Genomic DNA, 12,237 nt, shown 5'->3' with positions numbered 1-12,237 from the left:
AACACACTCACTCATTTAGACACCGTGTGTGAGTGGCCTCTACACTAGATGTAGAATATGGCTAGCACAAGGCTGTCCAAGATACCACGTGTACTTATCATGCTCCTATGAGAATTCTGTAAGGGTAAAAAATTAGAAAACTACATAGCAGAGCCATAAAATTTTAATGACCAAATTTTGAAGGTTGGAGGAGAAGGAAGATGACCAGAGGAAGAGAAAGGGAAAGGAAGAAGAAAATTTGTTATGGCTTCTCCCTGAAGCCAGACTATCATCCACACAGGACAGAATAGGCTAGATTATGAGAGCTTCCCCTATGTGCTAGTCTGGTTTATAGTGCCTTCTCTCTACCCAGCTTCTTTATGTGGAAATAAAATGAATCCCCTCTCAAAATAGTTTATAATACAAAAGAGACTGAAATAACTGTGAGGAAAGAAATAATTTTCTCTCAAAAAATGAACACAGCAGTCTTCATTGTAATATTCCCAATATGTCCTTGAGCACTGTGCTATTTTGAGTTGAATGATTTTATTTTAAAAATTCTTTGTTTATATGTCTCTCCATGAACTGGGACATTGGTAACAATTCAGTCAAGCATGTATTTATGCTTGATGTGCCAGGCACTGCTCAGGAACCAGCTCTTTTCTAAGTGCCAAATGTCGCTGTGAAATTTCAACCCCGTTCTCAAGAAGCTTCCAATCTAAGAAAGAAACGCAACAAAAAAAATAACACAATATGATCAGTGCAATACTAAAAACCTATTAACAGATATAAGTAGTATTGGAAAAAAAAGAAAATTAACCATCAGGAGAAGGGAGAAAGTTTTATAGAGGAAAAAAAATCACCTAGTAGATTTTATTTTTTTAATTTAAATTCAATTAGCCAACATATAGTACATCATTAGTTTCAGGTGTAGTGCTCAATAATTCATCAGTTGTGTATGACATCCTGTGCTCATCACATCATGTGCCCTCCTTAGTGCCCATCACCCAATAACCTTATCCCCTCACCCACCTCCCTTGCAGCAACCCTCAGTTTGTTTACTATAGTTAAGAGTCTCTCATGGTTTTTCTCCCTCTCTAATGACTTCCCATTCAGTTCTCCCTCCCTTCCCCTATGGTCCTCTGCTCTCTTTCTTATATTCCACATATGAGTGAAACTATTTGACAATTATCTTTCTCTGACTTATTTCCCTCAATATAATACCCTCTAGTTCCATCCATGTCAATATAAATGGTAAGTATTCATCCTTTCTGATAACTAAGTAACATTCCATTGTGTGTGTGTGTGTGTGTATATATATATATATATATATATATATATATACACCATATCTTCTTTATCCATTCATCTGTTGATGGACATAACTCTCTCTACAGTTTAGCTATAGTGGACATTGTTTTATGAACATTGGGGTGCATGTGCCCCTTCAGATCACTACATCTGTATCTCTGGGGTAAATACCTAATAGGGCAATTGCTGGGTTATAGGGTAGCTCTATTTTTAACACCTTGAGGAACCGCCATACTGTTTTCCATAGTGGCTGACCAGCTTGCATTCCCACCAACAGTGTAAGAGGGTTCCCCTTTCTCCACATCCTCACCAAATTTGTCATTTCCTGTCCTGTTAATTTCAGCCATTCTGACTGGTGTGAGGTGGTATCTCATTGTGGTTTTAATTTGTATTTCCCTGATGGCTAGTGATGTGGAGCATTTTTTTCATGTATTTTTTGGCCACTTGTATGTCTTCTTTGGAGAAGTGTCTGTTCATGTCTTCTGCCCATTTTTTGACTGAGTTTTTGCTTTTCAAGTGTTGAATTTGAGAAGTTCTTTATAGATCTTGTATATCAGCCCTTTATCTGATATGTCATTTGCAAGTATCTTCTCCCATTCTGTTGGTTGTCTTTTGGTTTTGTGCAGTGTTTGCTTTGCTGTGCAGAAGCTTTTTATCTTGATGAAGCCTCAATAGCTCACTATTGCTTTTGTTTACCTTGCCTTTGGAGATGAGTGGGTCATAGAGGTTGCTGGCTCTGTTCTCCTCTAGGATTTTGATGGATTCCTGTCTTACATTTAGGTCTTTTATCTATTTTGAGCCTATTTTGTGTATGGTGTAAGAAAATAGTACAGTTTCATACTTCTGCATGTGGCTGTCCAATTTTCCCAACACAATTTATTGAAGAGACTTTCCTTTTTCTATTGGATATTCTTTTCTGCTTTGTCAAAGATTAGTTGAACACAGAGTTGAGGGTCCATTTCTGGGTTCTCTATCCCGTTCGATTGATCTATATGTCTGTTTTTGTGCCAATACTATACTGTCTTGATGATTACAGCTTTGTAATATAGTTTGAAGGTTGGCATTGTGATACCACCTTCTATGGTTTTATTTTTCAACATTCCTCTGGCTATTCAGGGTCTTTTCTGGCTCCATATAGATTTTAGGATTATTTTTTTCAGCTCTGTGAAAAATGTCAATGGTGTTTTCATAGGGATTGCATTGAATGTGCAAGTTGCTCTGGGCAGCATAGGCATCTTAATAATATTTGTTCTTCCAAAACATGCATGGAATGGTTTTTTTTTTTCATTTCTTTACATTTTCCTCAATTTCTTTCATAAGTGTTCTATAGTTTTTAGAGTACAAATTCTTTACTTCTTTGGTTTGGTTTATTCCTAGGTATCCTACGGTTTTTGGTGCAATTGTAAATGGGATTGATTCCTTAATTTCTCTTTCTTCTGCCTCACTGTTAATGTATAGAAATGCAATTGATTTTTGTGCATTGATTTTTTCCATTTTTTAATTTTATTTTTTAATTAACATGTAATGTATTATTTGTTTCAGGGGTACAGGTCTGTGATTCATCAACCTTATACAATACCCAGTGCTCTTTACAACACACATCTTCCCCAATGTCCATCACCCAGTTACCCCATCCTTCCACCCGCCACCCCTGCAGCAACTCTCAGTTTGTTTCCTACGGTTAAGAATCTCTTATGGTTTGTCTCCCTCTCTGGTTTCATCTTGTTTCATTTTTTTCGCTCTCTTCCTCTATGATCTTCTGACTTGTTTCTTAAATTCCACATATCAGTGAGATCATGTAATAATTGTCTTTCTCTGTTTGACTTATTTTGCTTAGCATACTACCCTCTAGTTCCATCCACATCATTACAAATGGCAAAGTATCATTTTTGATGGCTGCATTATATTCCATTATATATATATATATATATATATATATATATATATATATATATATATCTCACATCTTCTTTATCCATTCTTCTGTCAATGGGCATCTCAGCTCTTTCCCTAGTTTGGCTATTGTGGACATTGCTGCTAGAAACATTGGAGTGCAAGTGCCCCTTGGATCACTACCTTTGTATCTTTGGGGTAAATATATAGTAGTGCAATTGCTGGGTCATAGGGTAGCTCTATTTTCAACTTTCTAGGAATGTCCATACTGTTTTCCAGAGTGGCTCCACCACCTTGCATTCCCACCAACAGTGTAGGAGAGTTCCCCTTTCTTTGCATTCTCACCAACATCTGGCATTTCCTGACTTGTTAATATGTGCATTGATTTTATATCCTGCCATGTTGCTGAATTGCTGTATGAGTTCTACCTATTTCAGATGGAACATTTTGCGTTTTTCATATAAATTATTATGTCATCTGCAAAGAGTGAGAGTTTGACTTCTTCTTTGCCAATTTGAATTCCTTTTATTTCTTTTTATTTTCTGATTGCTGAGGCTAGGACTTTTAGTACTATGTTGAACAACAGTAGTGGGAGTGGGCATCCCTGTCATGTTCATGACCCTAGGGGAAAAGCTTTCAGTCTTTCCCCATTGAGAATGATATTCACTGTGGGCTTTTTGTATATGGTTTTTATGATATTGAGGTATGTTCCCTCTATCCCTACACTGTGGAGAGTCTTAATCAAGAAAGGATGCTGTATTTTGTCAAATGCTTTTTCTGCATCAATTGAGAGGATCATATGGTTCTTGTCCTTTCTTTTATTACTGTGAGGTGCCACGTTGATTCATTTGCAAATGTTGAACCACCCTTACATCCCAGGAATAAATCCCACTTGGTCATGGTGAATAATCCTTTTAATGTACTGTTGGATCTTATTGGCTAGTATTCTTGGTGAGAATTTTGGCATCCATGTTCATCAGGGATATTGGTCTGTAATTCTTTTTGGTGGGGTCTTTGTCTTCAGGGGGAGGGGTTTGCTGTGCTGATTTTCAAATGTCTTTGCCTGGGTGTAGTTGCACCGCCCCTTGCCAGGCTTAGTGTAAGCTGCTTCAGGCTCTTCTATGTGGCTTTTGTTCCCTGAAGGCTTTCCACAATGCGTCAGAGGATGAAAATAAAAATGGTCCCACCAGACCTCCAGCCTTGGAGCTGAAAAATTGAGGCCCCCTCTCTTCAGTAAACCTGCAGGGAAATGCAAGCTTCAAGAGTGGTTCCCGATCATGCTGCAGTTTGCGTTTTATGGCAAACCAAGCTGAGAGCCTGCTCACGGACTCACTGACTGTAGTAGGTTTCCCTGCTCCAGTGCTTGGGAACTTTGCTGGCTCAGGCATCCCCATTCTTTCCATGTCCCTGGGGATCCTGAGACCACACTGTTCCACCTAGTTTCCTGCCCCAATTCACCACCTGAGCACCTTTCAGGCAGGGATGTCTCTCAGTGGAGCAGACTTCTAAAAGTTCTGATTTTGCACTCTGGGGCTATATCACTTTCTGATAGCCAGCTTTCAAAGGCTCCATCCCCCACCATTTATCTTCTGATATATCAACTTAGATTCACTTCTGTGCACCTCTTATCTTGCACAAGTGGTCGCTTTTCTATTTGTACAATTCCACCAACTCTTTTCTTAAATCTCAAACTGTATTCATAGGTGTTCAGAATGATTTGATAGTTATCTAACTAAATTCAAGGTACCAGATTAAACGAGGTCCCCTACTCTTCCACCATCTTCCCTCCCTCCCACCTGGTAGATTTTAAAAGTTAATGAGGAGTGATGTCACAGCAATAGTAGTGTATGGTGCTTAAGGAATTGGTCTCTCCACTGAAATGATTAAGCTGGCAAAAACTGAAAGAAACAACTTTTTTTTTTTTTTAGAATACTGGAATCTAGTCAAATACAGTAAGAAGAAGAGTGTTTAATAAAGAAAATGACTACTAAAATTGGGTAATAATTTGCTATAGCATTTTTGTTCATTTGCCTGCCATTCTTTCTTCCTCAGCTCAGTATTAACAGTAGGTGTGGTGACCCACATTACCCTGATGATTCCCTGACTGACTAACACAGAGATGTCCCTTTGTTTTACTACCTTGGGATAGAGTGGCCTTCCAGGCAGCATCTGTGGAAAGCATTTTAAAATGCCTGCTACATATGAGCAGCTAAGGCAAAGGGTGGTCCATTGGGCAAGCAACAGACAAAACTAACAGCTAGAAAAGAGGAGGATCAGGAGGAATATACTTAAGGGAGTAAGGTGTTTGAAGAGCTACCATGTATATTGGGAGACCACAGTACAGTGCAAATGCCCAGGGCCAGGTGCATACTCAGAAGATCCCTGAGAGGACACTAGCTTATGCCTCTAGCAAATCTTTATACTGAAATAAATAGGAGGTAAAGATGAATGGCCAGCCTTAACATTAAATGAGTTCCTCAATGGAGAGCCAATCTCTGAAAAAGAGCAGAGGAGAAATGACATATCTATCTTATGGCTCAAGACATTTAAGGAAATTTTTGTCAGATCATTGACTGACTGCTGAGGTGATGGAACAAAGACTTCAATGACTACATATGACAAGGAATATGATCTTCTCAAAATAGTTTGGAAAAGTCACTAAACAAATTGATAACTGTGGTCCTCAACAATCAACAATAGGAAACCCTGGTGACAGGAGAATCTGATTTCCAGACTTATTGCATCATAATATCTAGATAAATGAAGTGGAAAGATTCCTAGAAACACAAAAATTACTGACTCAAGGATAACTACAAAATCCGAACAAATCTATAACAATTAAGGAGCTTGAATCTGTATTCAAATATCTCCCATTGAAGAAAAGTCCAAGAATACTACTCAAATAAATCTAAACATTCAATGTAATCACTATCAAAATCCCAGCAGCATTTTGAATAGAAATGGAAAAATATATCCTCAAAATAATATGGAATTGCAAGGGTTCTGGAAGAGTCAATACAAATTGGGAAAAGAAGAATAAAGTTGTAGGACTCAAAAGAAAAAAAGTTGTAGGACTCACACTTCCCAATTTGAAAACTTACTACAAACTATAGTAATTAAAACAGTGCAGGACTGACATAAGGAAAGACAGATGGGCAAAAGGAGTAGAATTAAGGGTACAGAAATAAATTTAAACACCTATGGTTAATTGTCTTTTTTAAACAAAGGTGCCAAGATCATTCCATAAGAAGAGAACAGTTTCTTCAACAAATAATGCTAGAACAACTGTATATCCAATATAAAACGATGAAGCCATACAAAAATTAACACAAAATTGATCAAAAACATAAATATATATTCTAAAACTATAAAACACTTAGAAGAAAACATAGGAGTAAATTTTAATGACATCATCTTTGATTTTTTTTGTGGATTCTTTTTTTTCCACTGTATTTATTTTTATTTATTTATTTATTTATTTATTTATTTATTTATTTATTTTTAATTTTTTATTATGTTATGTTCCTCACCATACAATACATTATTTTTGTTCTATTTCTTTTTCTGTGTATTTTTTATTATAATAATATTTTTTATTATATTATGTTAGTGACCATACAGTACACCTCTGGTTTTTGATGTAAAGTTCAATGATTCATTAGTTGCATTTAACACCCAGTGCACCATGCAATACGTGCCCTCCTTACTACCCATCACCAGCCTATCCCATTCCTCCACTCTCCTCCCCTCTGAAGCCCTCAGTTTGTTTGATGTAGTGTTCCATGATTCATTGTTTGCATATAACACCCAGTGCTCCATGCAATACATGCCCACCTTAATACCCATCACCGGCCTATCCCAATCCCCGACACCTTCCCCTCTGAAGCCCTCAGTTTGTTTCCCAGAGTCCATAGTCTCTCGTGGTTCATTCCCCTTTCTGTTTACTCCCCCTTCATTCTTCCCTTCCTTCTCCTACCTATCTCCCTGCTATTTCTTATGTGCCATAAATGAGTGAAACCATATGATAATTGTCTTTCTCTGCTTGACTTATTTCACTTAGCATAATCTCCTCCAGTCCTGTCCACGTTGCTACAAATGTTGGGTAATTGTTCTTTCTGATGGCTGAGTAATATTCCATTGTATATATGGACCACATTTTCTTAATCCAGTCGTCTGTGGAAGGGCATCTCAGCTCCTTCCACAATTTAGCTATTGTGGACAATGCTGCTATGAACACTGGGGTGCATATGGCCCTTCTCTTCACTACATCTGTATCTGTGGGGTAAATACCCAGTAGTGCAATTGCTGGGTCGTAGGATAGCTCTATTTTTAACTTTTTGAGGGACCTCCACACTGTTTTCCAAAGTGGCTGTACCAACTTGCATTCCCACCAACAGTGTAAGAGGGTTCCTCTTTCTTCACATCCTCTCCAACATTTATTGTTTCTTGCCTTGTCAATTTTTGCCATTCTAACTAGCATAAGGTGGTATCTCAATGTGGTTTTGATTTGAATTTCCCTGATGGTTAATGATGTTGAACATTTTTTCATGTGTCTGTTAGCCATTTGTATGTATTCATTGGAAAAGTGTCTGTTGATGTCTTCTGCCCATTTTTATTTTTCTTTATTTGTTTCTCATGTATTGAAGGAAAACTACCAAACTCTTTCTATGAGGCCAGCATTACCTTCATCCCAAAACCAGGCAAAGACTCCATCAAAAAGGAGAATTACAGACCAATATCCCCTATGAATATGGATGCCAAAATTCTCAACAAGATCCTAGCTAATAGGATCCAACAGTACATTAAAAGGATTATCCATCATGATCAAGTGGGATTCATACCTGGGATGCAAGCGAGGTTCAATATTCGCAAATCAATCAGCGTGATACATCATATCAACAAGAAAAGACTCAGGAACCATATGATCCTCTCAATTGATGCAGAAAAAGCATTTGACAAAATACAGCATCCTTTCCTGATTAAAACCCTTCAGAGTGTAGGAATAGAGGGTACATTTCTTAATCTCATAAAAGCCATCTATGAAAAGACTACTGCAAATATTATTCTCAATGGGGAAAAGCTGGAAGCCTTTCCCTTAAGATCAGGAACTCGACAAGGACGCCCACTCTCGCCACTATTATTCAACATAGTACTAGAAGTCCTTGCAACAGCAATCAGACAACAAAAAGGGACCAAAGTTATCCAAATCGGCAGAGAAGAAGTCAAAATGTCTCTCTTCGCAGATGACATGATACTCTATATGGAAAACCCCAAAGAAGCCACTCCCAAACTATTAGAAGTTATAGAGCAATTCAGTAACGTGACGGGATACAAAATCAATGCTCAGAAATCAGTTGCATTTCTATACGCGAATAGCGAGACCGAAGAAAGAGATTAGGGAATCCATCCCATTTACAATAGCACCAAAAACCATACGTTACCTTGGAATTAACTTAACCAGAGACGTAAAGGACCTTTATTCTAGAAACTATAAATCACTCTTGAAAGACATTGAGGAAGACATAAAAAGATGGAAAGATATACCATGCTCATGGATCGGAAGAATTAACATAGTTAAAATGTCCATGCTACCCAGAGCAATCTACACTTTCAATGCTATCCCAATCAAAATACCGAGGACATTTTTCAAAGAACTGGAGCAAATAGTCCTTAAATTTGTATGGAACCAGAAAAGGCCCCGACTCACCAAGGAACTGTTGAAAAGGAAAAACAAAGCTGGGGGCATCACAATGCTGGATTTCGAGCTGTACTACAAAGCTGTGATCACAAAGACAGCATGGTACTGGCACAAAAACAGACACATAGACCAATGGAACAGAATAGAGAACCCAGAAATGGACCCTCGGCTCTTTGGGGAACTAATATTTGATAAAGCAGGAAAAAACATCTGGTGGGAAAAAGACAGTCTCTTCAATAAATGGTGCTGGGAAAATTGGACAGCTACATGCAAAAGAATGAAACTTGACCACTCTCTCACACCATACACAAAAATAAACTCCAAACGGATGAAAGACCTCGATGTGAGGCAGGAATCCATCAAAATTCTAGAGGAGAACATAGGCAGCAACCTCTACGACATCGGCCAAAGCAACCTTTTTCATGACACATCCCCAAAGGCAAGAGAAACAAAAGATAAAATGAACTTATGGGACTTCATCAAGATTAAAAGTTTCTGTACAGCCAAGGAAACAGTCAGAAAAACTAAGAGGCAGCCCACAGAATGGGAGAATATATTTGCAAATGACACTACAGATAAAGGACTGGTATCCAAGATCTACAAAGAACTTCTCAAACTCAATATGCAAGAAACAAATAAATCAAAAAATGGGCAGAAGATATGAACAGACACTTTTCCAATGAAGACATACAAATGGCTAACAGACACATGAAACATGTTCAAAATCATTAGCCATCAGGGAAATTCAAATCAAAACCACACTGAGATACCACCTTACGCCAGTTAGAATGGCAAAAATAGACAAGGCAAGAAACAACAATTGTTGGAGAGGATGTGGAGAAAGGGGATCCCTCCTACATTGTTGGTGGGAATGCAAGTTGGTACAGCCACTTTGGAAAACAGTGTGGAGGTCCCTTAAAAAGTTAAAAATTGAGCTCCCCTATGATCCAGCCATTGCACTACTGGGTATTTACCCCAAAGATACAGACATAGTGAAGAGAAGGGCCATATTCACCCCAATGTTCATAGCAGCAATGTCCACAATAGCTAAATCATGGAAGGAGCCGAGATGCCCTTCAACAGATGACTGGATTAAGAAGTTGTGGTCCATATATACAATGGAATATTACTCAGCTATCAGAAAGAACGAGTTCTCAACATTTGCTGCAACATGGACGGCACTGGAGGAGATAATGCTAAGTGAAATAAGTCAAGCAGAGAAAGACAACTATCATATGATTTCTCTCATCTATGGAACATAAGAACTAGGATGATCAGTAGGGGAAGAAAGGGATAAAGAAAGGGGGGTAATCAGAAGGGGGAATGAAACTTGAGAGACTATGGACTATGAGAAACATACTGAGGGCCTCAGAGGGGAGGGGGGTGGGGGAATGGGATAGACCGGTGATGGGTAGTAAGGAGGGCACGTATTGCATGGTGCACTGGGTGTTATACGCAACTAATGAATCATCAAGCCTTACATCGGAAACCAGGGATGTACTGTATGGTGACTAACATAATATAATAAAAAATCATTAAAAAAAAAGAAGAAGAATATATGCAAATGGTCAACATGCACGAAGACCTTCAATATCATTAGTCATTAAGCAAATGCAAACCAACGCCATAATAATATTCTACTGGGATGCCTATAACCAAAGACAAATTGTTATATATACATACAATGGACTGTTACTCAGCCATAAAAAGTAATAAAGTACTGGTATATGATACAACATAGATAAAGTTCAGAATCATTATGGCAGAAGCCAGACACAAATTTCACCTCGATTATTTCACCTCCATTGAATATATCTATATTCGATATATATTTAAGTAAATGGAACTATTCAGGGGTGGGGGGGCAGTGAAAAAGGAATTCCCGGTGGAATCAATGCAAATAATGAAATGCAGTTTATAAATAACAGAATGACTATAAGCATCTACAAGTAATTCAGTTTGATAGAATCTGACATTTCCAGGCCAGATTTTGTAGGTCAAGAGATTGGACAGGGAGGCAGATGACAATGATGTGTACCATGCCAAATGACTTAATCCAATGGATAATAGGGAACCATTGGAATGCTCTACACAGAAGAAGAACACAGTTATGTCTTGCTAGCCATTGAGTAGAAAGTGAAGGCCTGCAATTAGAGGTTATAATTATAAAGTCTTCTGGAGGGAGTTTAGCTAAGAGGTGATAAGGGTATGTGTACTTGGGCAGTAGTAATAGGCATGGAAATAAGAATATTTAAGAAATATTTGGGTGATAAAATGACCAGCACCACATGACCAATTGACTTCCATATTTCCAATCTGGGTGCCTGGGTGAATGCTAGCACCCCATCTGAGACAGGGTGAATTTCATTTAAAACATGTTCTGTCTAAATCCTTAAAAAATCTGGAATATTGGGGAGGCTTTCCTGGGAAAACAACTTTCATATATCACCAAAAACATACCTCAAGCAGGTAGAGCAATTTGCCAGGTCACTACTACCCTTCAGGAATCCAATTCACCCCAGTCCTGACTTACCTTATTCTCCTGTGAGGAGCCGTTATTCCAGAGTTTACCAACAAAGAAGCCTGTCCACTTCACTCATCATTTAAATACTTGTGGTTGATTGCCAACATAAATAGGTCTATAACCTTTCCATTGGATGAAATGCCATCTGCTTTGCACTGTGCTTAACATCTGGCAAAGCATATAATTATATTTAATGGATGAAAAGTATCTGATGGATTGCAGCCAAGACAGCCAACACACACTGTCTGAATAAGACAGTAAAGAATAAAGGCAATTTGCAGGGATTTGGCTGATAGGACTCCAAGGCAAGAAGAGAAGGTGCTCTTTTGTCTAGGTGTACTGCTTTGTGTTCACACCATCTCTAATAAAACCACTTATTAAGCCTGCATACTGGAGTGCACACCATGTTAGGTCCTGGTACACACTGCTATCTACCTTGTACGAACTCTTAATCCAGGGGGGAAGGCAGACAAGTAAACAGCCCTATGAGCATGACAAAAAATACGACATAAACCACAGACTGCATGATCACCCAACAGTGTCATTCAGATGAGTCTGAGAAAGTAGACATCAGATGAAATTGAAAGGAAGAGCAAGAATTCAAAAAGTAAGTAGGACTTAATACAACAAAGAAGTAGAAGAAAAATTTAGGCAGAAGCAGCAGCACATGTGAAGTTACAGAGACCTGAAGCAGCATAACAATACTTTGAGGAACTATATAAACTCCATAAGGCAGGATGAAAGTGTGCTTCTAGGGCCAAAGAAACCAAAAAGTTAGCCAGGTCCGGGTCACTGAAAGCCATAAAGCCTGAGGGAAGCCTTTTGAGAGACA

Source organism: Ursus arctos, unplaced genomic scaffold (assembly GCF_023065955.2).
Source record: "Ursus arctos isolate Adak ecotype North America unplaced genomic scaffold, UrsArc2.0 scaffold_1, whole genome shotgun sequence".
NCBI lineage: Eukaryota > Metazoa > Chordata > Mammalia > Carnivora > Ursidae > Ursus > Ursus arctos.
The sequence above is the reverse complement of the archived record's forward strand: the minus strand, read 5'-3'. Positions refer to the sequence as shown.